This window comes from Mus musculus, chromosome 11 (assembly GCF_000001635.26).
Source record: "Mus musculus strain C57BL/6J chromosome 11, GRCm38.p6 C57BL/6J".
Taxonomy (NCBI): Eukaryota; Metazoa; Chordata; class Mammalia; order Rodentia; family Muridae; genus Mus; species Mus musculus.
In genome coordinates this window covers 89,723,418-89,748,490 of record NC_000077.6, presented here as the reverse complement: position 1 = coordinate 89,748,490, position 25,073 = coordinate 89,723,418, and the positions used below count along the sequence as shown (strand labels likewise).

General features: G+C 43.5%; 1 protein-coding gene across 2 annotated transcripts in view; it reads left to right on the top strand.

The window, feature by feature from the left end:
• Ankfn1 (ankyrin-repeat and fibronectin type III domain containing 1) overlaps positions 1–25,073 on the top strand; it is a 387,810-nt gene that overhangs the window by 29,411 nt on the left and 333,326 nt on the right. Inside the window, exon 1 of one of the 2 annotated variants that reach the window (XM_017314636.2) lies at positions 14,768–14,884. The exons of the other annotated variant lie outside the window; for it this stretch is intronic. The gene's annotated coding sequence lies outside the window, so the exon portion shown is untranslated. Of the gene's footprint in view, positions 1–14,767; positions 14,885–25,073 lie in introns of those variants that run through there. 2 annotated transcript variants of the gene reach the window in all.

Below are 25,073 nucleotides of genomic sequence, written 5' to 3'. Positions count from 1 at the left end.
AATTACTTATGAAAACCTGAGGAATTATATAAAAAAAGACCCCAAGAATAAAACCTGCTGTGTAGGAATGCACAAAACTCTGGCCTCTTCATGTACGATGTGTGTCATCCATCCAAGGGGTGCCATGACTCTCCTTCTGACTTTAGGTTATCCTCCTTCCACACTTTACAAGATACTTCCACAGGAGTGGCCCATATTTATTACAAAATGTGTAGTCTTTAGTTTTTTAATGTGTGTCATATAGTTCTTATTAGTGATCGACTTCTATGTTATAGATGACATTTTTGGTTTTTTTTTTTACCCTTAACAACTTCTGTCGGGAATGAAATCATGTCCTGCCAAAATGGCATGGGAAGCCCTATCCCTCTGCAGCTTAGAATGCGACTTTATTTTGAAATAAGGTCTTTAGGAAGATAATTAAAATGAAAGCTTTAAGGTGGGCCTAAATGTTCACGATAAAATTAACACCAGCGAATTTTGAGCACATCTAAATATCAATCAGCAAGGGTTAAATGCTGCCCTATGATCTGCAGACCTAGCCCATAGGCTTTCAGCAATGGTTGGCAGGATTACAGACTCATGGAAACTGCCTCTTTCAAGCACTCCAAAGATTCCACAAAAGAAAGAATACAGACACTAAATACCAGGCTATCTACAGCATTCACCTGCTTATATTAATAGGAAACGTTGCTTACTCGAAGAAGAACATCTTCACCACTTCCAACCCTCTGGTTCACTGATCTCTGTTTAAGTTTAAGGAAAAGCCACCCAGCTGGCTGCTACACAGTTGTTTTGTTTGTTCGTGACAGGATCTCATGGCCCCCAGTCTGACTTCAAACATACTCTGTAGTTAAGGATGATTGTGAACTCTTTTTTTTTTTAAGCATTTGCCACTCTTTTTTTTTAAAGATTTATTTATTTATTATGTCTAAGTACACTGTAGCTGTCTTCAGACACACCAGAGAGGCCGTCAGATCTCATTACAGATGGTTGTGAGCCACCATGTGGTTGCTGGGATTTGAACTCAGGACCTTTGGAAGAGCAGTCAGTGCTCTTAACCGCTGAGCCATCTCTCCAGCCTGATTGTGAACTCTTTTTTTTTTTTAATTTTTTATTAGGTATTTAGCTCATTTACATTTCCAATGCTATACCAAAAGTCCCCCATACCCACTCACCCCCACTCCTCTACCCACCCACTCCCCCTTTTTGGCCCTGGCGTTCCCCTGTACTAGGGCATATAAAGTTTGCATGTCCAATGGGCCTCTCTTTCCAGTGATGGCCGACTAGGCCATCTTTTGATACATATGCAGCTAGAGTCAAGAGCTCCGGGGTACTGGTTAGTTCATAATGTTGTTCCACCTATAGGGTTGCAGATCCCTTTAGCTCCTTGGGTACTTTCTCTAGCTCCTCCATTGGGAGCCCTGTGATCCATCCATTAGCTGACTGTGAGCATCCACTTCTGTGTTTGCTAGGCCCCGGCATAGTCTCACAAGAGACAGCTACATCTGGGTCCTTTCGATAAAATCTTGCTAGTGTATGCAATGGTGTCAGCGTTTGGATGCTGATTATGGGGTGGATCCCTGGATATGGCAGTCTCTACATGGTCCATCCTTTCATCTCAGCTCCAAACTTTGTCTCTGTAACTCCTTCCAAGGGTGTTTTGTTCCCTCTTCTAAGGAGGGGCATAGTGTCCACACTTCAGTCTTAATTTTTCTTGAGTTTCATGTGTTTAGGAAATTGTATCTTATATCTTGGGTATCCTAGGTTTTGGGCTAATATCCACTTATCAGTGAGTACATATTGTGTGAGTTCCTTTGTGAATGTGTTACCTCACTCAGGATGATGCCCTCCAGGTCCATCCATTTGGCTAGGAATTTCATAAATTCATTCTTTTTAATAGCTGAGTAGTACTCCATTGTGTAGATGTACCACATTTTCTGTATCCATTCCTCTGTTGAGGGGCATCTGGGTTCTTTCCAGCTTCTGGCTATTATAAATAAGGCTGCTATGAACATAGTGGAGCATGTGTCCTTCTTACCAGTTGGGGCATCTTCTGGATATATGCCCAGGAGAGGTATTTCGGGATCCTCCGGTAGTACTATGTCCAATTTTCTGAGGAACCGCCAGACTGATTTCCAGAGTGGTTGTACAAGCCTGCAATCCCACCAACAATGGAGGAGTGTTCCTCTTTCTCCACATCCACGCCAGCATCTGCTGTCACCTGAATTTTTGATCTTAGCCATTCTGACTGGTGTGAGGTGGAATCTCAGGGTTGTTTTGATTTGCTTTTCCCTGATGATTAAGGATGTTGAACATTTTTTCAGGTGCTTCTCTGCCATTCGGTATTCCTCAGGTGAGAATTCTTTGTTCAGTTCTGAGCCCCATTTTTTAATGGGGTTATTTGATTTTCTGAAGTCCACCTTCTTGAGTTCTTTATATATGTTGGATAAACTCTCAATTCTGAATATCTATGCTCCAAATACAAGGGCAGCCACATTCATTAAAGAAACTTTAGTAAAGCTCAAAGCACACATTGCACCTCACACAATAATAGTGGGAGACTTCAACACACCACTTTCACCAATGGACAGATCATGGAAACAGAAACTAAACAGGGACACACTGAAACTAACAGAAGTGATGAAGCAAATGGATCTGACAGATATCTACAGAACATTTTATCCTAAAACAAAAGGATATACCTTCTTCTCAGCACCTCATGGTACCTTCTCCAAAATTGACCACATAATAGGTCACAAAACAGGCCTCAACAGATTCAAAAATATTGAAATTGTCCCATGTATCCTATCAGATCACCATGCACTAAGGCTGATCTTCAATAACAAAAAAAATAATAGAAAGCCAACACTCACGTGGAAACTGAACAACACTCTTCTCAATGATACCTTGGTCAAGGAAGGGATAAAGAAAGAAATTAAAGACTTTTTAGAGTTTAATGAAAATGAAGCCACAACGTACCCAAACCTTTGGGACACAATGATTGTGAACTCTTGATGGTCCTCACTCCAACTCCTGAGTGCTGAGATTACCGAGTGCCCTGCCATGCCTGCTTTTATGCAATACTAGAGACTGACCCCAGTGCTTTGTGACTGCTAGAAAAGCAGCCTACCCACTGAGTCCACTCCCAGATCCACACCTGCCATTTGAGAGGGAACTGGCAAGGTGAGAGAGAAGGGGCCATCTTCAACTGGACCACCTAAGCCCTGAATTTGAAGTCTCCAGAGTCCGTGTTGAAGGCTGGTGAGGGTGCTGGGTTGAACATGTATCTGGAGATGGTTGAGCTACGCATGTGCTCAAATATGAATATCCAAGAGTCTGATTCTCTGCAATGTCAGAGAGCTAAGTCAGCAGACAGTCAAAGAAACGAGATGTTCTTAAGCTAGTAGTTACTAGCCAGCACCCATAATTCCTGGTATTATAGAGAGATATTATAGAGAGAAGAAGGTAGACTTCTTGGGACCTAAGACTTAGCACAAATCCCCAAACTGCTGTTCATTATGTGAACAATAGTAATCACTTTGTGTGCATACATGGGGCATATGTGCACTTGTACCTATGTGAACCTCAGGTCATTCTTTCAAGACCTGCTCACTTTTGTTTGTTTGTTTGTTTGTTTGTTTGTTTTTTCCTTGAGACAACAGCTCTTTCACATGTACCTGTGACTCACCAGTTATACGAGGCTAACTGCCACCCTATGGCTAGTCTCTGCCCTCAACTCCTATTTCCCCCAGACCCCTGATTTAAACCACCCAGATTATAGGTGTATAGGTACATATTCCAGCAGATTTCATCCAGAGTGATGACCTCCAGCTACCACATAAAGTAGTTCCATGTATGAGCATGTGCATGCACACACACTCACACTCCACCCCCCCACACACACACAAACGTGCACGAATACTCACACACACACACCATCATCACCATCATCATCATCACCACCATTACCAAACCTCAGTGCATCACACAGCTTTATTCTCTTTCCCAGACTTCTCTCCACTCCTGACATGCAATCTACTCATGACTTCATGCATGTATGCCAATTCTTCAATGCCGGCTCCACAGCAGCGTTTATTTATATAAATATAATAAACACCTTGGTTTATTAACCCATACATTCCCAGAGCCTAAAAAAAATGTACCTGGCTCAAATGGAAAATTTTCCAAATATTTATTGAGTAAATGAACGAAAGTCTTCACCTTTAACTGTATAAAGAAGCCCAGAAGTTTTGAAATCACAATTTGTACTTTAGTGCCTCATTGCAAATTTGTAATCTTATTTTGCTTCCCATAGAAAATCCCTAAAGGTATTGTGAGTATGTGTGTGTGCTTGTGCATGTATGTGTGTGTATATGTGTGTGTGTGTGTGTGTGTGTGTGTGAGAGAGAGAGAGAGAGAGACAGACAGACAGACAGACAGACAGACAGACACAGAGACACAGAGAGAGACACGCAGAGAGAAACAGAGAGACTGAGAGAGGAAGGGATGGAAGGTAAAGGGAGAGATATTGAAATATTGGCTGATGGGTGGGTGGGGAGATAGTACAAAGCATATTCTGGTTACATCTATTCAAAAAAGCACTTAGTCCATTGCCTGTGAGATTAAGAGGAACAAGGGCTGCTGTTCGCCCACGTGTCCACACCTGCCAAGCTGCTCCAAACCATTTTGCAATTTGCCCAGCAGGTTTGGAACGGGTACAATAATGGCTGGATACTCTTACCTTGTCACAACTCAAAAGTGACATGCTATTTTTCTGTGTACCAATTTTCCACCCCAGGAGTCTTTATGAGTAGTGGATTAAGTGGCGAGAAAATGGCTCTGATGTAAATGCTGAGGCTTGTTACTCAAACAGGACACAGTCGAGACTTTCACTTAAGGAACATGGGGAGAGAGTGACGGATCAGATCACGAGTTACTTAAGGGCTTAATTTTCTGGCTTTATTCCTTCACAGATGTCTTGTTGAACAAAGTCTTTAAGTCTTGAGTGATCAGATAGTAAATCGTTTGTGTTGGGGACAGTGAATAGTAGTTGAGATTCTGTATCTGCCATCTTTCCCAATCTCTCATTCTGGCAGTCAGATTTATAATTGTCCAGGCTGATCCTGGGGTGATTAAGTGTGGGTCCTGTGCTGGGCCCTGTGGTGATGGGATCTACAAATGCAAAAGATTAAATCCATCGCACATTCATCTGGAAGACATTGTTCTCCTCCTGGGGAAGCCAAAAGTTGAGCCTTATGAGAAGAGAAGAAATTTTCCAGCCCAAATCCAAGGATAAGGAGGCAGAGTTGAGATTAACAGGCCTCCTCTGTCCATCTGAGAGGGTGGGTAGCTCTGATTATGAATATTGTGTGGTGAGAAGGTGAGGAAATCCAGGAGGAATCCCCTTATGCTGAGGTATTTGGGCTGTAGCCTGTAGACAGCATCCTAGAAGGGCATTAAAGTGGAGGTTGACTTAGACACCTCTCTGGAGCACAAGAGGGAGGCTGGTTTGGGGGCTGTGGCAAGGTATCGGAGACGAAATCCTAGCAACAAAAGTTGACAAGAAACTCAGAGAGCATGGGACAAGTTAGATGTAGGAAGTTCCTTACGTGCTGATAATGTGATCGAAGAAGCTGTTCCCTCCGGTACTCAGTCCCCATTCTGCGGCACAATGGGAGTGAAGCAGAACCAAGTGCCCAGAGTTGTTCACGGTCTGCACGCCTTCTGAATCTGCCTCCATCTTCTCTGTGGGAAACCTGGAAAAAGAGATGCACCCCAGCCAAGTGTGGAAAGTAAGCTCATGGAAAGAGTTCATTTTGAGCCCTTAGGTCGTCATCTATGAAGCCCTGTTGTGTTGGAGACAGCACTGTCCCTCGGGTTGTGGACAAGCCATTGTATCACATGTGTATAATGCAGAGGGGTGACACTTTGGTGCAGTAATCCAAGTGACACAGGAGCATGTCTAGTGGACTATGTATTTGTCTTATGTCATGTTAATAGTAATCTGTGTCTGTGGTGATAGCTCTTGATACTCTGTTCTAAAGCCACTCCAACATGTTTGCAGTCACCTAGTGAGGCAGGAAATCCAAGAGGGCAGCCAGGTAACAGTAGCCCTCTGACATTGCTTTTATTCTTCAAACTCAGACTTCTACTCAAAGCCTTAGGTCTATGCAGTCTGTCACATCTCAGAGAAATAATCTATCACGTCCAATCCCCAAATCTTTAGTTTGGCCAACCTGTCTTCCTGCAGCTAGCTAGCTGAGGTTCATATCCTAGCTGGGTCCTCATGAATTAAGGAGACAGAACTCTTCAGAGAAAGCTCCATACCCATTGTTGGTATGGAATAAATATATGCATTCTCTACTCCTCCCCTGCATTCAATGTCTAACTCTGCCTCTTATGGCACTGAGATGTCTGGGCTTTGGGAAGTGCTTAGATCGGGCCATGAGGTAGACATAGAGAATGGGGGAGATCTCTCTGCTATGTATAGGCAAAATAAGATAACAGCTGTCTACAAACCAGGTCAAGATTGACTTCCAGAAAAGAGCAAGCAACAGTAGGAATATACAAGTGGCTGTTCAAGAGCTGGCTGAAGGATGGACCATGGGACTCTTCCCAGGATCATATGAAGGCAAGGTCCTCTGTGAGATCAAAGTGGGGTTTTTTTTTTTTGCCTCTTGATTTCCCCAGAAGAGGTAGAATCTGCTGAAAGGAGAATTTGATGCAATTCAACCTGCATATTCAGGCGTCTGTGATGTTCCAAACCCTGTATCCCAGGCTGACAGCATGGAAATGAATCCAGCAGCTCCTGCCCCTAAGAGCTCTGGGTCTGGGAGGGGGTGGACACACTGACGCCTGCCTAAAATAAACTGAGGAGCACCAGAGAAAGGATGACCAGAGCTCAGATGTGGTGATTGATTCTGCAGGATCAATGGGGCAGTTCAGATGTGTGTGCATGTGTGTGGACAGACAGACAGAGACAAACACACACACACACACACACACACACACACACACACACACACACACACACACACAGAGAGAGAGAGAGAGAGAGAGAGAGAGAGAGAGAGAGGTGATATCTGAACAAGACCTTCAAGAATATGTGGGACTTTATCTGGACACAAAAGAGGTACAAGGAATGGTTGGAAAGGAGGCACATTTTTGGCAGAGGACATGGGTGAGCTCTTTGTGCCAGGCTCATCAAATCCTCTTTGCTTCAATACACAATGGATGAATCAGCAAAACATGCCTTGGGTCTAAGTGCCTCACTTCACAGACTCATCTGCACTGAGGTCCAGAGAGGGGATTCAGTTTGATCAAGGTCACAGGAGGAAAGTCCACTGAGGATTTCTGACAACTTGGTTCTGTGCTGTCTTTTTTGTTGAACTTGAAGAACAAAGAAATGGAGTTTATACATTGTCCCCCTCAGATCTCTGGGGCCAATGATGGCAAAACCTCTGTTTTCCCTTCCCACTCACCTCAGAGCAGTAAGGCCTACCTATAGTTATATTTATTACTACAACAGAAGAGAAAAAAAAAAGATTCACATCTTAGGAACCATCTCTTTTGTTTGTTTGTTTGTGTTTGATTCAAACTTTTCTATCCTTGGTAGAACTTGTTTCCAGTGCTCCTGTGGCCACCTCCAACTTTTGTGTGAACTAAGGGTAATTTTTGTTTGATATCTAATGATTATTTTTAGTAGATTTATATTTATGTATGTATACATGGCATATGTTCCTGTGTGCATATGTGTTCACGTGCATGCATGCCCACAGATGTGATTGCCCACGGAAGCCAGAAGAGGGCATCAAATGCTACAGGTAAAGTTACAGGTCAACTATGAGCCACTTGTGGGTACTTCAGGCTCAGTGAGAGACCCTGCCTTAAATATAAGGTGGAGAGCAATAGAAGACCCATTGTGGTCTCCTCTGGACTCTATATATGCTGTACAGATGTGCACACACTAAATACAGACAAACCCTCCCAACACATGTGCAAACACAAGAATTGCATTCCCTTGCAGGTAAAAGAGTTCAGGCTATTTGCTAGAGGTGTTCAAACTAGGAGCTCCCAGGTACCAGTGTCCTTAAGATTAATGGAGAGGCTTGCGATCTGCATGGCAAACAAAAGACAAGTAATTGTGCTATCCTTGTAGCCCTTGGCAGAGCCTTCTGATTCTACGGCTCCTGGCAACAAATGCTGTTTTGCTAAGTGGCAATTAATGTTTGCAGGAGGGAGGGGATGGCAAAAGAGGGGGAGAGATACTATAAATCTCCCCACAATGGCTTCTGAGTCACCTACTGAGCCAAAGGATAAAAAGGTGTGGGGGGTGGGGATTACTAGACAGCTACATTGCAAACTCACTCACTAAAGGTGATCTTAGACTGCTTCATTCAGACAGATGAGAGCCAGGGTCTGAAGATGAAAAAGAAATGTTTTCTCCTCCTGAGAATCCTTTGGTCCCGTGAGAATCACAGAAATAGGTCATTTTAGTATGGTGTTGCAATGATATCTAAGTTGAACATATATCTGATTGTCACAACTCTAGAATAAGGTGAGAGATGTGACAACAGGCTCAAGGGGTATCAAGGATGCTCTAAATATCCTATAGTGAATGTGACCACCTCTACAATAAAAAAGACTGGGGCTCAAACATCAACAGTAGTAAAGCTGAGAGACTGATAATATAGGGCTATTATGCCACATCTGACTAGGCACTCAAAACTTTATATTACCATATTTAGCTATCAGTAAAATGCTACAATCAAGTTGCTGTTTTCCCCCATTTTACAGATGGTCTCTGTTATCTTACCCAGGATCATACAGTAGAAATCCCAACCAGGCACTGCTCCCAAGTCTGTGTGCCCAACCCATCAACTGCCAGTCCTCTCTTGTTTCTCTTTATAAATGGCGGCCATGGTTAGCAGCTCTGTCCTTCTCAAAGTAATTATGAGCATAACATTGAGAGAGACTAGCTTTGTGCAAGCAATGGAATGAGCTGAACGACACCAATGTGATATGTGTGCCAAAGGAATAAACACTGGACCTCAATTCACTTCACTCATGAAAAACAGAGACTTTAGAATCCCCTTTGATTCAAAACCCCTTCATGGTCCCCTTTGGCTCTAGACAGGAGGGCTGGTAGGCTGAGTGACTGCCAGATAATGCTCGCACCAATGGATTCTCTGGGTTCATTTTCTTCTAACCGATTATATAGGTGGTTTGAATCTCTCGAATCTCCATTTCTCATCCCAGAATGATGATAACTTGATCAGAAAACTTGGGCAAGATTTTGCATTTTTACATCCTAATGTCCTCATCTTCTCAGTTAGGAATAACGGCACTTACTTTGCCTAAAAAAAATATAAAAAAAATCTTGTGTTGAAGGTTATCCAGTCCTGCAAAAACCCCTCTCCTTAGGTTGTATAGGGACCCCATTGAAAATTGAGAGGGGGACACTTGAGAATATCTGAAATGCCACAGGGGCTAAGTTCAACAATGATTATTAATGATAACTACTTAGGAGATAGAAGCAGGGGACTTGGTTCCAAGAACCCACTGAAGAGAGATGAGATGAGCGATTCGCTCAAGTACCATTCCCCTCTCTGGCTGTTCGTGGGGCAACATCATCTTGCTAATCTTTGGCTTTGCATATTCCTCTGGACTTTTGCCAAAGAAAGTGGCTAAGAATAAGTTCAGGGATCGGTGTTCTCCATGTCTTTACTACCAAGGATCAAGGACCTGGGTTGCTGGGTGACATTTGGGAGATGTTGGTTTCCCCTCACTTTGGAAACCTTGACAGAACATGGATCCATTTTGAGATGACCCTAGAGCCAGCTAGTTGACTGGACTGGGGTAGCAGAACTTGGCCGTTGAAGGGGAGGGTGATGGGTGCTGGCGTGACTTCCCCTAAATCTAACAAGTACAAGAGATGTCCAAGAACTGTTGGGATAAGTAGAGACTAGAAATCCTGCCCTCTTGCTTGATGGGTTCAAATGTTGTCAGAATAGCTCTCTCCATGACCCAGGAGCCCACACAGGCCTCTGGTGATTTTCACATAACTACTGCTGTTAGAGTCTCACTGCTTTTCAGGCCTCATTGCAACACTGAATTTTCCAAGGGTGGGTCTTCTTAGGTAAGACCCAAGTAAACTCAGGATAATTGTTTCTTGCCTCCTATCACTTCTCCAGCTTCTGTTGTCTCGTCTGTTTTCTCACTATTATGGATCTGTATTGAAGCAGTTTGTCAGGACACGTCTAAGCTGCAGTCAAATTTTTCCATTAACCATTCCAAAGAGCTTACTAGTGTTTTGTTTTGTTCTTTTCTTATCGCATATCTGAGCTCATTGCCCCAAAGTAATTGCTCCACATCAGCCAAACATGTCCTTGCACTGTGCCCAGGCTACATTTCTTCTGGAAGCTCACATCTGGCCCCACCTTTGGCAACTTTCTCTAAGACAGAGCCTAAGTAGTGTTTCCTTTGGGTGGGTTTCTCTGAACTCCTCTACTTACCTACCCTCAAATACACAGACTGCTCACACACCATCACAGTGCTTCGATGACAGACTTAGGACACTGAGTAATCTTTCCTTCTTTTCCCCCCAACGATTCTTCCCTCATCCCACCCTCTCTCCAAAGGCTTGATTAGTAATTTTTTTGTAGCACCCTCATGGTCTAACAACCATTGCAATATCAGGTCATCAGAATCCCTCTGATAACCCTATGGAAATAATGTTGTACAGTTCCATCTAATTTTGCAAATGACCGATGGAGGGGTTAAGTGACTTGCTGCATAGTCCATAGGTACTTCTAGGTGGGACTGATATTTGAGACCTGCTAAGTGCATAATGTCTAATCATTGTAGTTTTGCTGAAGATAATGTCACGCCCCCAGGTCATCAATAGAATTAGGACCAGGAAAAAGTGTGTGTGTGTGCACAAGAAAATATGGGGGACAAGGCAAAATCTCATAAGGTAAAGATTTTAATCTTCCTTTATAAGCCAAACATGTTTCTCAACATCTTTCTGAACTCTCTCAGTGATCAAGGATTAGATGGATAAAAATGGTGTTATAGGTGACCGTGGTGCCAGGTTCAGATGCTTTTGGGAAAGGCTATTCTCCCCCAGGTCTATAAACAGGACCTTGAATTACTTACATGTGGTTCATATACAGGGTTTAGGGTCCAGGAGATTTGAGTAAACATCTCAGCCCTGCCTAACTGTGTAGAACTTACTTGTAATCTTTGATTTCTAGGTTCCAGACTTGTTCCATGAGGAAAATCTTTGTTTTACCTCTGTATTAGTCAGGACTGGTGAGGTTACACTGCAAAAACATGTGTCTCAGTGGCTCTGGTAAAAGTTTGCCTTTTGCTCAAGTTCACATTCAGAGGAAGACAGCAGAGGGAGTTCTATGTTGTGATTACTCAGGGATACGGTTTGATAGAGGCTCTGTCTATACCAGGTGTACTCTACTCGGTAACTTTCGAGCCAGATGATTCTTTGTTCTAGATGCTGATGTACAATGTAGGAGAGTGTGTAGACTCTCTAAAGTATCTCTTCTTCCATTTGTAACAACCAAAATTATCCACAGATTGCCCATGTTCTCGGGGATGCCAAAGCGACTGCTGATTGACGTCACTGATTTAGACAGACGTACACACCCATGATTGGCACAGATGAATGGAAGGAAGGCTGAGCTCACATACATTGGCGATGAAATCCTTCTACACAAACATGCCATACTTGCTTTCCCTCACTGTGGGTTGAGAGAGCCAGTCATGTGCTCATAATAACTTCACAGAGGTAGGACTTATAATTTTAACATGAATCATAAAGAGAGAGACCTGAAATATGTGTCATTGGGCCTCATAATCTGACAATAATCTGAAATCAAAGAATGCATGTGCAGTGTTTAACACAGTCCGTATCAGTTCAGCAAAGGCCACTCTTTGGGAACTGATAATATCAGAGTACAATGCAGGACCATCCATCTGGTTCCCCTTAGGGAGGATGAAGAATTGTGGATCAAAACAGTGGTATAGAATTCTCCTCACAATTGGGCCACACTTCTTACCCAATGGTGATAGAGTTTGATAAGTTTGTGTTTACTTCAACAGTGTCCTTATTAATATCACATGGGTACCCTCCAGGCATGGTATAGCCATTGCTATTTTGAAAGCAAAAGCAGCCCTGGTGATTATAACATGTGATTCTTCTAAGCTAGGACCCATCTGCCTTGTCTAGTAGACTGAGGATGGCCAAGAGAGTTTTCAGATATTCACCTTGCTTTCTAGCCATCACAAACTTCTTCCTGTCCACTCCTATATGTTGCAGCAAATTCCAACCCCAATAATCACACACACACACACACACACACACACGCGCGCGCGCAATCCAGTGATATAAGTGATAAGCCTAGATTGGGCAAATCCAGCACTATATTAACTTATTTTCCAGCCATGAGACACTTTGTGACTTGTAGTTTCTCCTGGCCACCTGGTTCTATTCCATCTTCAATTCTTCTCCTCCTTTTCCATCCTCTCTCCTTCCCTTCTCATTCTCTCTCTCTCTCTCTCTCTCTCTCTCTCTCTCTCTCTCTCTCTCCCTGCCCCCACTCCCAAAGGCCTCCTGTCCCATCTTTCCCCTCTACTACCTGATCTCAGGCTCTAGCCTTTATTGACCAGTAAATGGGGAGAAGGTTTACATGAGATCACCTGAGTACATAAAACAGAATTAACATCAATGTTCAAACAACATCAGGACCACCCACAACACTAGCTGCTGGCAGTCCTTCGCTAACTTCACATAACTGTCAGTGGTGGGGGGAGAGGGCGGGTTGGGAGAGTGGTGCTAGCATATACAGGAGGTTGAAGGTTGACTGGGATTAGGAGTGTCGTGAGTCAATGTTCCTAGGTCCCCACTCATGCTGGGATGGAAGTTTTTGGTGCTGCGGGCACCTATGTGTTACCAATGCTCCTGAATATTACACACTCTCCAGGCTTCTGTGATGAGCATTCATAAGTCATTGGTTGGTCAACCTGGTTTTGGATCCATTTCCTTAATCTGACAACACCCTATTTGGAGTACATTGAAATCTCTCCCCAGGAAAAGTCACATAACAATAATGCTGTTGGCCGATTCGTTTCCTATTATTTAACATGCACCAAAAAAAGGAGCTTGCCTAATGGCTAGTGATCCACCCTCACTCATTTTGACTCTCCCTCCTCCTCCCAGGCTCTAACCACTGGGACTTTTTCCCCTCTGTACATCCCGGACCCACCATCTTTCTCAGCCAGGAGTGTTCACACATGCTGTTTTCTTCCACCCTGAAATGTTGCTTTCTCATTTGTCAAGTATTTTTTCTGTTTTATTCAGTGGCTGGAAAGCATTTCTCACTTCTCAGACTGTCTCCTCTCTGCACCTTCTTTCTGACGAGTGCTTTCGCTATGTATCGATCTTTCTTCAGTCGTGCATCACAGTCTGCAATACATGTCGATTCGTGGGATTTTTTTTTCGGATGGATGCCTGCCTTCTCTATTGGACCGAGAAGGAAGTCACGAGTTTCTTTCACTCACCTTATTCCCCAAGGGAGTTTGACATGATCTGCACCAGGCATTCGGTAAATATAAATTAGGCTGAGGAGATTGCTCAGTCAACAAAGTGCTTGCCTTCCAAATACAAGGGCCTGCATTTTAACAGCCCCTTGTGATAGTATGGCTTACTTAAGGTTCAGGAGTTCTATCACTGTGATAAAGCACCAACCAGGTGGGGAGCAGTATTTTATGTTACACTTCCAGATAATGGTTCATCATGGAAGGAAGTCAGGGGAGAAACTCAAATAGTCCAGGAACCCAGAGGCAGGAACTGAAACAGACCATGGAGGGACGCTGTTTACTGTCTTGTTCCTCGTGGCTTGCTCAACCTGCTTTCTTAATGAATCCAGGACCATCTGCCCAGGGTAACAACATTGCTGCCAATGTGCTGCTCCCATCCCATCAATCATTAATGAAGATGTACTTCAGACTTGCCTACAGGCAAATCTTAGGGAAGCATTTTCTCAATCAAGAGTCCCTTTTCCCAAGTGACTCTGGCTTGTGTCAAGCTCATGTAAAACTAGTTAGAACATGGTATACACTTGTAATTCCAGCACTGGGGTCGGGGCAGGAGACAGAGATAAGCAGATCCCTGAAGTCTGCTAGCTGTCCAGCTTAACCTACTGGGAAAGTTCCAGGCCTGTGAGAAATAACGTCTAGAAAAGATAGCCTGACAACACTGGAGGAATGCCATCCACAGTTGTCCTCTGGCCTCCAATCACATTCAAACCACAACCAAGCATACACACACACACACACACACATGCACACACGCACACGTACACGCACACGTACACGCACATGCACACATGCACGCACACACACACACATAAGCATGTGCATATACACACTAAATGATTACAGGCTAAATGAATGAATGGAGTTCAACTGCATGAATGAATGCATAGACCAAATCTGAGACTGCTCATATCTACCTTGAACTTTTACCCACGTCGCATACAAGAAAATACTGGCCCCATCATATTTCCCAGGAAACCAAAACCAGAGGGGTGGAAATTGCCAGTGTAGCGTCTCAGGCTTCTCACCTCCCTTAAAGACGCTCCTAGCAGAAGTATGCCACCTGTACTCGTGGTGACCGAGTGACTCGCCCTGGCCTGCCACCCTGGCAGCCGTGTTTGCAGAAAAAAAAAAAAAGCCCAGCCTCAGTTCCTGCTTGGGAACCATGGTGAAGACTCTAAACAGAACTGGCTGAACAACCTCGGGCTGGAGCTGAGAGCAGATTCCCCCTGGAGGCCTGCAGGGCACTGACTGGTCATCCTGAGCAGCTGTGGTAAGTCCACACATCTTCCTTGAGATTCAGGCTTAGCCCTGGGGTCATTCATTTGGCCCACTCACCCTGCTTCTTAGCAGCCATACTGCTGGCCTCCATTTTCTTTCTTCTCATCTCCTGTAGTGCCTCTAGGTCACTAGCCCCCTGGCTCCCTTCCCATTCCCATATATTCCTGCCTCTGCCTCTGCCTCTGCATGGGGAGTAGTCACTTTCTCCCTGGGAAACTGAACCCAGTGTGCAAGGAACCAGGGAGCCATTCACAGCCTATTTCCCAGGAGCAGAGGTAACAGATCCATCAGTTGCCACTCAGTGGCTGCTCACAGCCTCTCTCTCTCCTCTCAGTGTGATCGTATTTTGCTTTTCATGGCGTCCATGCTTGACTTGACATACCTAAAAGTAAATATTCCAGACAACGTTCATAAATGGAGGAAAAGAAAAAGAATCCATTGAAAGAAAGAGGGCTGGATTTCTGAGGGGTTGAGGGGAAATCCCTGCTACAAACGTATCTGGAGCAAGACCAAGTCAGAGAGCAAACAAGACAATGGGCATTTTAACTGGCTTTTTTTTTTAAAGCTAAGATTTAACGGACACTTCCATAGCTCTATGTTTGTGCTGTTTTGTTTTCTTATGTATAGGTTTAAGTGAAATGTATAATGCAGGCCAAAAGCAAAAAAAAAAAAAATCTAATAAGAGATACTTGAAGTTATTAGGTACTAGCTAACATAATTATAGAGCACCTTGGCAGTTTTCAGGGGGGGGGACATGATAAAATGCTAGCAGTGGTCTTGTTGAGTTTATTCCATTAAATCTGAAGAGCCCTTGAAAGCATTAGGGAATGGTGGTGTCTCTGATAGCATGGCCCTGAGAGGCCAGGAAGGAAGTGTTAAGTTTGAGAGAGAAACCCAGGGTCAGAGCAAATGCTGACTGGGACTATATATTTTTACTTAAGTGTGTGGTAACACTCTCAAGCCGCTAACTCCAGATGAAATCATCTTTGCCTCAAGAAACAAATCCCTTCATGCAAAGTTTTATTGACAGAAAGTAGTTGCTGTGACATAATCATTAATCCAGCATTTAAAGCAATCACTATTACAAGGCAAGCTTTAGTTTACTAGAACAAGAAATCTTTTTTTAAAAAAAAATCACAGGGAGAGTAATTAATGTAATTCTAGAGTCTGTTCTTTGGTTACAATACAAGGTAAGATCATTCCTGGGGGAGTCTCCACCTCAAAGATGGCCTTCCTCTTAGACCAAACATACAAAAATGAGCTGTGGTTGCTTTCCTAATGTCATTTACTGCCTTGGAGTCATTCAAGAGAGGACTGTCTGGTTGTTACTAAAAATTGAGATTCTCTAACCCATATCCCCAAATCAAATATAGTCCTTTTCAGAAGTAATTATTAACTGGTATACATCTTGCAGATAATGTTTTCCTCAAATGCACAGGAATACAGACAAGCTAGATGCAAAATAAATTTACATAATGGTATCAGGTGGTTTAAAATCTGAAAATAAAATTGAAGTGTATGTTTTGTCTTATGTCTAGATTTTCTTCTACTTAAGAGTGTGCACTGGGATACTGGGGAGATGCTTGTGACTGGAGCATGAAGTCCTGAGTAGAAATCCCATTTAAAAAATTATGCCCATAGTGGTACAGCTGTAACCCCAGTGCTGGGGGCATGGACAGAGACAGAATGGGCCCTAGAGATTGCTGGCTGGCCATTCTAGCCTACTGGTGAGCTCTAGTTTCAGTTAGAAATCCTCTGTCAATAATAAAATAGAGAGGCAAGATCGGCTTCCAGCCTCCCCATGCATAGACACACACAGAGATGCACACACAAACATGTGTACACATAAACATGCGTACACATAATAATATGTCCTCGAGATTTTTGTATGAAATAACTACTTCCCAGTTGCTATAGATGTGCTTATTCCATTCTATACATTATTATAGTTTCTTTCACTTTTTGCCTATTGTATAAAATGCATATACATGCATAAATATATGTGCATGTTTCCATTTGTATGTGTATATTAGTATTTAGAATGGTATATACATTAGTGTATATATACACGATATACATGTGTGCACTTGTACACACATGCACGCACACACACACACACACACACACACACACACACACACACACACACACACACACACACACACACACATATATATGTATAATAAGAATTCTAGGTTGCTTTCTCCCAAGAGTTAACTCGGCTAAGCTGTATTTTTGACTCAACCTTGAATTCTGTCGCAGCTTTTAAAAAGGAAAGGTAAAAGCGTGGGAAGGGCTCTACTTCCCATCAGATTTTCCATAGAAAAGAAGCCCATGGAGCTGGGCTGTGCAGGCTTGTCTACATGTCTAGACTTGGATGGAACCATGTGTCTGATATGTAGCCTCTGTGTATTTCGGCATTCTCACACATGAAGTGGGAAGTATAAGATGACTTTCCTTATGGAACTGCTGTAATGAAACAATGTGCTCTTGGGCATCACGCCTGTGGTATAAATGGCAGGGACATTAATAGGAACATTAGAATGGGAGTATTGGCGGCAGTTACTGTTACCGTTACTGTACAAGTCAAAGAGACGGTCACGAAGCCACAGAGAGAGAATCTTTGTGCACTGACATTTGAGTAGAGCAGATAGACACAGGAGGAAGAGAAATAATTAACTACTTCCCAGTAGCACGCTATAGAGAGCAGAAAGTGGTCCAGAGGCCATTGAATTAAAAAAGGTTCATTCTGTTGATTAAAAACAAACAAACAAACAAGCCGGGTATGGTGGCGCACACCTTTAATCCCAGCACTCGGGAGACAGAGGCAGGCGGATTTCTGAGTTCGAGGCCAGCCTGGTCTACAAAGTGAGTTCCAGGACAGCCAGGGCTATACAGAGAAACCCTGTCTCGAAAAACAAACAAACAAACAAACAAACAAAACAACAACAACAACAAACCTAGAGAGAAATGACCTTGCCTAAGATCACACAGCTGCCCAAGCAACCAAAACTGGCCCAGCCTGCGCTTTCTGACTACTGAGCTTACTACTGGGTGTACTTCTCCAACGAGGGCTGAAGTGCATGCTTTGGAAGCTATGCAATTTTATTTCCAGTGGAAATACACATAGGAGATGAATTGCAGGATAGTTTGGAATTCTTTCCCATACACCTTTCAAAGGCAGCCATGTTACGTTACATTCACATTGGAATATGAATGGATCTCAGCTAGCCTAAACATTGCCCTAATCTGATTATTTTTTTATAATGTATGATTTTCATGGAAATATCCCTGTTACAAAATTAAATAGATATTGAGCTGGTCATGTATGTATCTCTGTGGTACACAGTGTGTCCAGCATAGAGCAAGACACAGAACTGCAAAATAGTAGTAGTAGTAGTAGTAGTAGTAGTAGTAGTAGTAGTAGTAGTAGTGGTAGTAGTAGTAGTAGTGGTAGTAGTAGTGGTGGTGGTGGTGGTGGTGGTAGTGGTAGTGGTAGTAATGGTAGTAGATACACTTATGTCTTAAGACTCAAGATAGTGCACTTACTAATGTCACCAGTTCATGAAAACAATAACCACCATTTTTCCTGGAGAACCTACAATGCTCTAGGCATCGTTTGAGTGTCGTAAATAAGCTTGCATACATTTAATCCCCTCCCCCCAAGTGCCCTTCAGAAATCAGCAGCCCATTTGAGAAATAACAGTAACTTTGTGTGGAGAAACATGGCTGACGTGGTGAGACATAGACTGAATCATTTATTCATCTGTTCAGTTCACGGATACCTAGAGCTCAGTTGCTCTCTGCCTAGCACACCATGGAGTTCATTGATATAAGCAAGGGCTCTGTTCTCAGTTCTCAATGAACTTACCATTGTTGACCAGGGAGACACTTAGGAAATGAAATTGAGATGAACTCCAGATGGAAGGTAACCCAAAATATCAGCTCACTGGAAGACAGTGTGCTATGTCCTTTGAGATGAGAAACATGGTGGTCTGGGCAGGTGGGAAGAGCAGGCTTAGGCAATTTCCATTCTGTTTATGTTGGTCTGTTAATCTCCTTGGGCTTGTTACACAGCTTGCTAAACAGCAGGATCTAGAGCTCGGAGCAGAGATCCAATCAGTGCATACACCTTGGGGTCATATAGTCTAAATCATAGGCATACTTGCCAAAAGGAGAAGTTTAAAAAGAAATGAGAGGGAGGGGAGTTAGTTACCTTATGGATGCACCCCGAGAGACCACCTGTGTTCCTGTAGATGGCCCAGACCATGCACATATTGACACCACTAAATGGAAAAATGGGTTTTAGAAAATAATCCATGAAATTAGAGGTTTGAATAGTGGTGGGTGATAAAGAAGAATTGGAGTGGATTTGATAAAAGCATATTATATATACCTATGAAATTCTTGAACAATAAAAAGGAAGGGTAGACTCCTTGATAAGGAAAAGAAATACCCATAGAAACCTAGAGCAGAATTGGGTTCTTTTCCTACTGCTCATGGCTTCCTGTCAGAAAATGAGAATAGCAACTGAAATGTTTTAGGTGGATACAATGTTAAAGGAAAACCAAGACTATCTGAGAGTTGGAATGAAGTGGAATACAGAAATTCAGGAAGAACCAAATGCATTTACTGTCCCTCCCTCTGTGTTTGGGCATTGCTTATGGCTATGTTGAAGCCTTGTAAACATTCTAGTCTAAGATCTGAACATTTGTTAGATGCAAAGTCCCAAACTATATCACGCCACTAATATATGGGTCTCACTTTATGAAGCTTAAAAGAAGGATTAACCAAGACAAGGCATTGTGACAAAGCATGCATGAACTCTGAAAGTTTTGGTGATTAATTGGAATTTGCAGTGGAGATTGAAAAGTTAGGTAAAAAAAAAGAAAGAAAGAAAGAAAGAAAGAAAGAAAGAAAGAAAGAAAGAAAGAAAGAAAGAAAGAAAGAAAGAAAGAAAGGAAGAAATGAGAGATGACTCTAGACCTCAAGACTAGCCTCCAAGGAACAAACAGGCAAGATAAAGGAGGAAGAACCAAGGAAGATGGAAGCCAAAAGTCATGACAGTCCTAAAGCCAAAAGAAGAGCATACAGCTCTCCAGATGAGAATTGTTGACAATCCTTCATACCACCCAGAGGCCAAGCAGTGTGAAGGAACTTTGGGCCAAGGGGCTTGGCAGTTAGTCACTGCCAGCCTTCTAGGCACCTGTGCAGTAGAGTCTACTAGAGAATAACCAGATAGAGAGCCAAGCACAGGATGGAGTGAGGAAGGCTGCATTCTTCCTTTTAGGAAGTTTGGGAGAAGAGTCTAGAATGGCATATAATGTGTTCAGCCTTTAGTCAAAGAAGCTAAAGCATGCTTATGTGCAGTGGCATGAATTCAGTGAAGATACAATATGACTGACACCCAACCATAGTTCAAGGCTTTTGCTTGCATTCTCTGTGTATGGGTTGAGTAAATATCATGTGTTGCATTCACATGGACGAGTGAAAACTATCAACTGTCCCCTGCATCTGTCACACACAGATCACATTATCTAACTACTTAGACCTTTAGTTTCCTCATCTTGTCTTTCAGCTTTATGATGTCAGTGAGACGTGGTCTATGGGAAGTTAGGCTCATCCCACAAGCCAGAGTCAGCTCCCTGGACGTGGCAGCAGGGATTATTTTACCCTTATTTTTGTGTAAGCCATCTTCTCCTTTCTCTCCTTGCTGACAGAGTGGTTGTGTCCACTAAGCTTCACATAGCTATGTAGGCTTCGGCCTCAAATCTTGATTCTTGGGGCATGCATTTCTTCCATCACCAGTATACTTTTGTCCCTTCAACATCATTTCTGTCACATAACTCCACTGTATCTTTAATCATCTGCCAATCATGGTCATCATTCTCAGTCCACAGAGGTGACTCCTCTCCATCCATCCATACCGCTCAGCATTGCACTGGCTCTATCAGGGTGGACACATCTACACATCACTCTCTTCTACCTTTGATGAGACATCTTTCCCATTGCTATTGTGTGTTCATTTTCTGGTTTCCCTTGACTTTTTTTTAAAAATGATTCTGATGATCTTCAGTAACCTTGGGATATACCTTCTCCACAGAAACCCAACACTTAAGACCTGGGAAAATCCTACCACTGGTGAATGTGGGCTTGTTGGTATAAAACTGGGACAAGAATGAAAAGAAGAAAGGGAGGGGAAAAAATCAGACAGTAATTTACCCTGATTGAGAACTTTCAAGAATACACTGCTACATTCATGTCTTTTACTGTCTTGGGACCCTTTTCAAATGATAGTCCCCCACTGCCTCAGATTCAGGACTTTGTAACTCAAGGTTAACAGCTCCCTTTTGCAAACATCTTTTCTCTAACCATGAGCTCTTTGTTTATAGGCCCCTGTGTTCCAAGTTCTCCCTCCATCTTGATTTCTGAAATTCCTGCCCAGTTCCACTCACTCGGATGCCATCCACCCAGTCACCATGACTGAACTGTGGATCCATTGCCTTTCACTCCCCTGACTTCTAACCTGGACCTTAGCTCTTCTGTGTCCTCTTGCAGAACTCAATGGCAGTTCTTCTCAGAACCTTTCTTCAATCTTATCAATACCCAGAAAAAAAAATCCAATTCACCATTATTCAAACAATTACAATCCAGATACCACAACCCTCCCATGCCACGTTGACAGTTTCTCTCTGCTCTTTAAGAAACTTTCATCTCAGCGTGCCATTTCCCCCTGGAGTCGCCCTGAAGTAGTTTCTGTGCTCCCCCTCCCCTCATAATTTTACCGCCTATCCTCACCTGCTTCAAAACTCACTGCAGCTGACCATCCTTCAAATAACCAGTCCCTGATCTAGTAATGATCTCCACTCTCAGGAGCAGGGAGGTCTCAGCTATTAATCACACAAAGACATGAGTCAGGGAACACCTTGTGTTGGCCTCTTTTTCCTTTCTTAGAATTCTATACCTGAGATGCCTCTGAAAGATGCCATTATCCGAATGAATGGCATCCTCTTTAGCTGGGTTGCTCAAGTATTCCTTGCAAGGGGGCTTCTGCTATAGCATGAGTAATTAAGACTCCACCAGGAGTGGTATACCAAATGGAATGCACTCATAGGAAGACTGCCAGGAAAGAAAGCACCAGAGGCAGAAAGAGACGTACAGAGATGGGACGATGGGAACGTTAGAGGTTGACAGGAAATGCTTTTAGGAGTATTTCAAATGAAATGCTTACAAGAAGATGCTAAGTCTTAGTTCCCACAGCCCAGGGACTAAAGGGGCCACTTATGGTGGTTATTTGAAATGCATTAGCAATCAGCACAGTACTGAGCAAGGATATTTCAGAAGAGTACTAGTGGTGGGCCTGCACAGAGCCTCTGAGGGTCTCCTCACTCTACTTGGCATTAGCTATTAGCCTGTGACTATTGAGTCATCCAGGATCCCTGGGAAGATGCTGGACTAGTGGAAGAGGAGAGTCTAGGAGAGAGGAATTAGGCAGTGGCTGTCTAATGATGCTACAGAAGTGCTTTAATGGCTGACCCACACCAGGTGGTGTCCACTAGCTGAAGAGCAGGAGTGGCCATTGAACAGTTTGGTTTTTCCTGCTGATTGGCACAGAAGGAATCTACACAAAAATTGGCCGTTCCGAGCACTGGCTCTCTGAGAACTGGACAGTTTTCAGAAATAATACCAGCATAGCATAGTTATGGAGAAATCAATTTTTAATGAAATATAATTGCCATACAAGGTTTGAACCTTTCGAGATAGTAGGAAATGATGCTGACGTATGGTTCCTTTGGGTCTTAAAAGTCTGTGACCACTGGGTCTGATATTATTTCAGATAGTTGAAGAAACCAAAGGCCAGTGTAGAAACAGAGCTCTGGTCTGCAGTGTGTGTGTGTGTGTGTGTGTGTGTGTGTGTGTGTGTGTGTGTACATGTTCATATATATGCATGAAAGTGGGCATGTATGTGCACGTAGGAGGCCAAAGCTCAATCTCAGGTGTCTCCTTCAGTTGTTCGTTGCCCTGTTTGGAGACAAGGTCTCTTCCTTTTTCATGGAATCTCAGCTGGAGGAGTTAGCCGGTGAGCCCCAGGGACCCTCCTCTTTCCCCATCCCTGTCACTAGGACTACAAGGATGTTCCATCCCACTCTTCTCCCTGCTCTTGTCTGTAGACTCTGACACTCACACTTGGAGCTTCATTCCTATACACTCCAAGCATTTCATCAACTGAGCCATCTCTCCAACCCTCCATCTGCTTTATGTTTCGCTGTTGTGTCCGTACTATGAACTAGGTTTTCTGCGGGCATCACTGCTGTCCCTGTGAGTCATTTGCTTGTCTACTCCCTATCCTGATTAGAAGCATTTGCTGCACACAATGGTGTTTTTGCAACCACGTGACTGTGAATGGGCAGGCCCCACCCACCCTGTTCACATCATGTTGACCACCTTCTCCACAGCTAACCTTCAAGATCCCAGGGGCCGCAGAGATGCCTCAGCAGTTGAGCGCCACGGTCGTTCTTTCAGAGTGCTGGAGTTTGGTTCCCAGCACCCACACAGTGGCCCACAACTGTCTGTAACGTCAGTGTCAGGACTTCAGACTCCCTCTTCTGGTCTGCGAGTGAGCGTACAGCGCGCATGATGCGCATGCAGATGACCATAGACACAGAATAAAAATAAATCTTTATTTTCTACCATTTAAGCTCAAGATCCTAAAGGGGGAAAATAACCCTGAGTTCATCTCCTGCTTTGGATGCTTGGATCCGACCACCACCGCGTCCATCCCTGTCCAAATGCTAATGGAGGTGCTAATGAGGTCCTCTGGACAGGCAAAAGAAAAAGAAAGAAAATCAAATAGCCTAATTAATCCATGAATTATAGTCCCTGAAAAGGAAAGTGCTCATATTCCCTATAGAAAGCCAGACGGAGCCTAACGGACTCTCGGGACTGGTCTTGGCTCCTCAAGTGTGCGGTTTGGAGAGCACCTGCTGTTTTTTGATGATTATGGGGCACCGCTTGGCTTCCATTAGGGTGGAGCTCACCAGAGCTCTCTTCCAAGTCTGAGCTGTCTGTTTGCTTATGAAGTGGAAAAACGAGGGCAGAGAGTAACCTCTTTGTATACGGTGAGCTCAATATTAATAGCAAACATTTATTGAGCACTTACTGTGTGCCAGGAACCATCCTAAGCATTTTATTTGCAAGAGATCATTAAATCCTGTGCCATTATTTTTCCCACTTCATGTTTGGGAACCCGAGGCTTCGATGGAGTAGTTAGCCTGTTCTAGATGATATCATAAGTGGCTAAATATGTTATCCAGGACGTTTTAGCTCGTGGTAAATCCACAAGCTGTGTTCTGTAGTGCATAGGCTTAGCTCTGTGATGTTGTGCTATGTGGACCAGAGGGGCTTCCTCGTCCATCCGCAACTTCTGGGGCTGCAGCACAGCCCCTGCATGGAGCACATTAAAGGGATTGGGATTGCTGCTATACAAAGTTAGACTCTGGTGGATCTCATCTCAAAGATGATGGCCAGATCAGAGGTGGGGTTATGGCAAACTGTGAGGTGGACCAGAGCCAGCCAGATGATATGAAAGGTACTCTGAGGCCTCTCTCAGACTATATGAAAGCACAGACGATTTTCAGCCTAGCGGAGAAAGTGCTCCTCTCTCCAGTGAGAACCCAAACAACTACATTAAATAGCTACCAATATACTGAATAGAAAGCAAGTTTAAAAGTGTGAACTCAGAACGTTGGAAACTGGTGGACTGAGTCAGGAAGTCAGGAGGAATTGTGCATGCAGGGAGAACAAATCCAGGCCTGGCTTGTTGTGGTAGATGTGTGAATGAATGTGTGTGTGTGTGATGTGTGAATGAATGTGTGTGTGTGTGTGTGTGTGTGTGTGTGTGTGTGTGTGTGTGTGTGTGTGTGTCTAGAACACTGCAAATAAATGGTTGCAAATCGACAGAGCTTTGGGAGGCGTTCCTGGCAGGATTAGTAGATCGTGAATTGGAAGGAAAGCCTAAATTCACCTCTTCTGCTCTAAGTGTGGGCTAATAATCAGTCAGACCTGCCAAGAGTCTACAGACAGCGGGAAAAACATTGGGTGTGCTGACAATGGTCTCGTCCCGTGGCTAGTAAACTCTAACATACGGAGTAAGATGTCTAGTAAATATTCTGACTCTGATT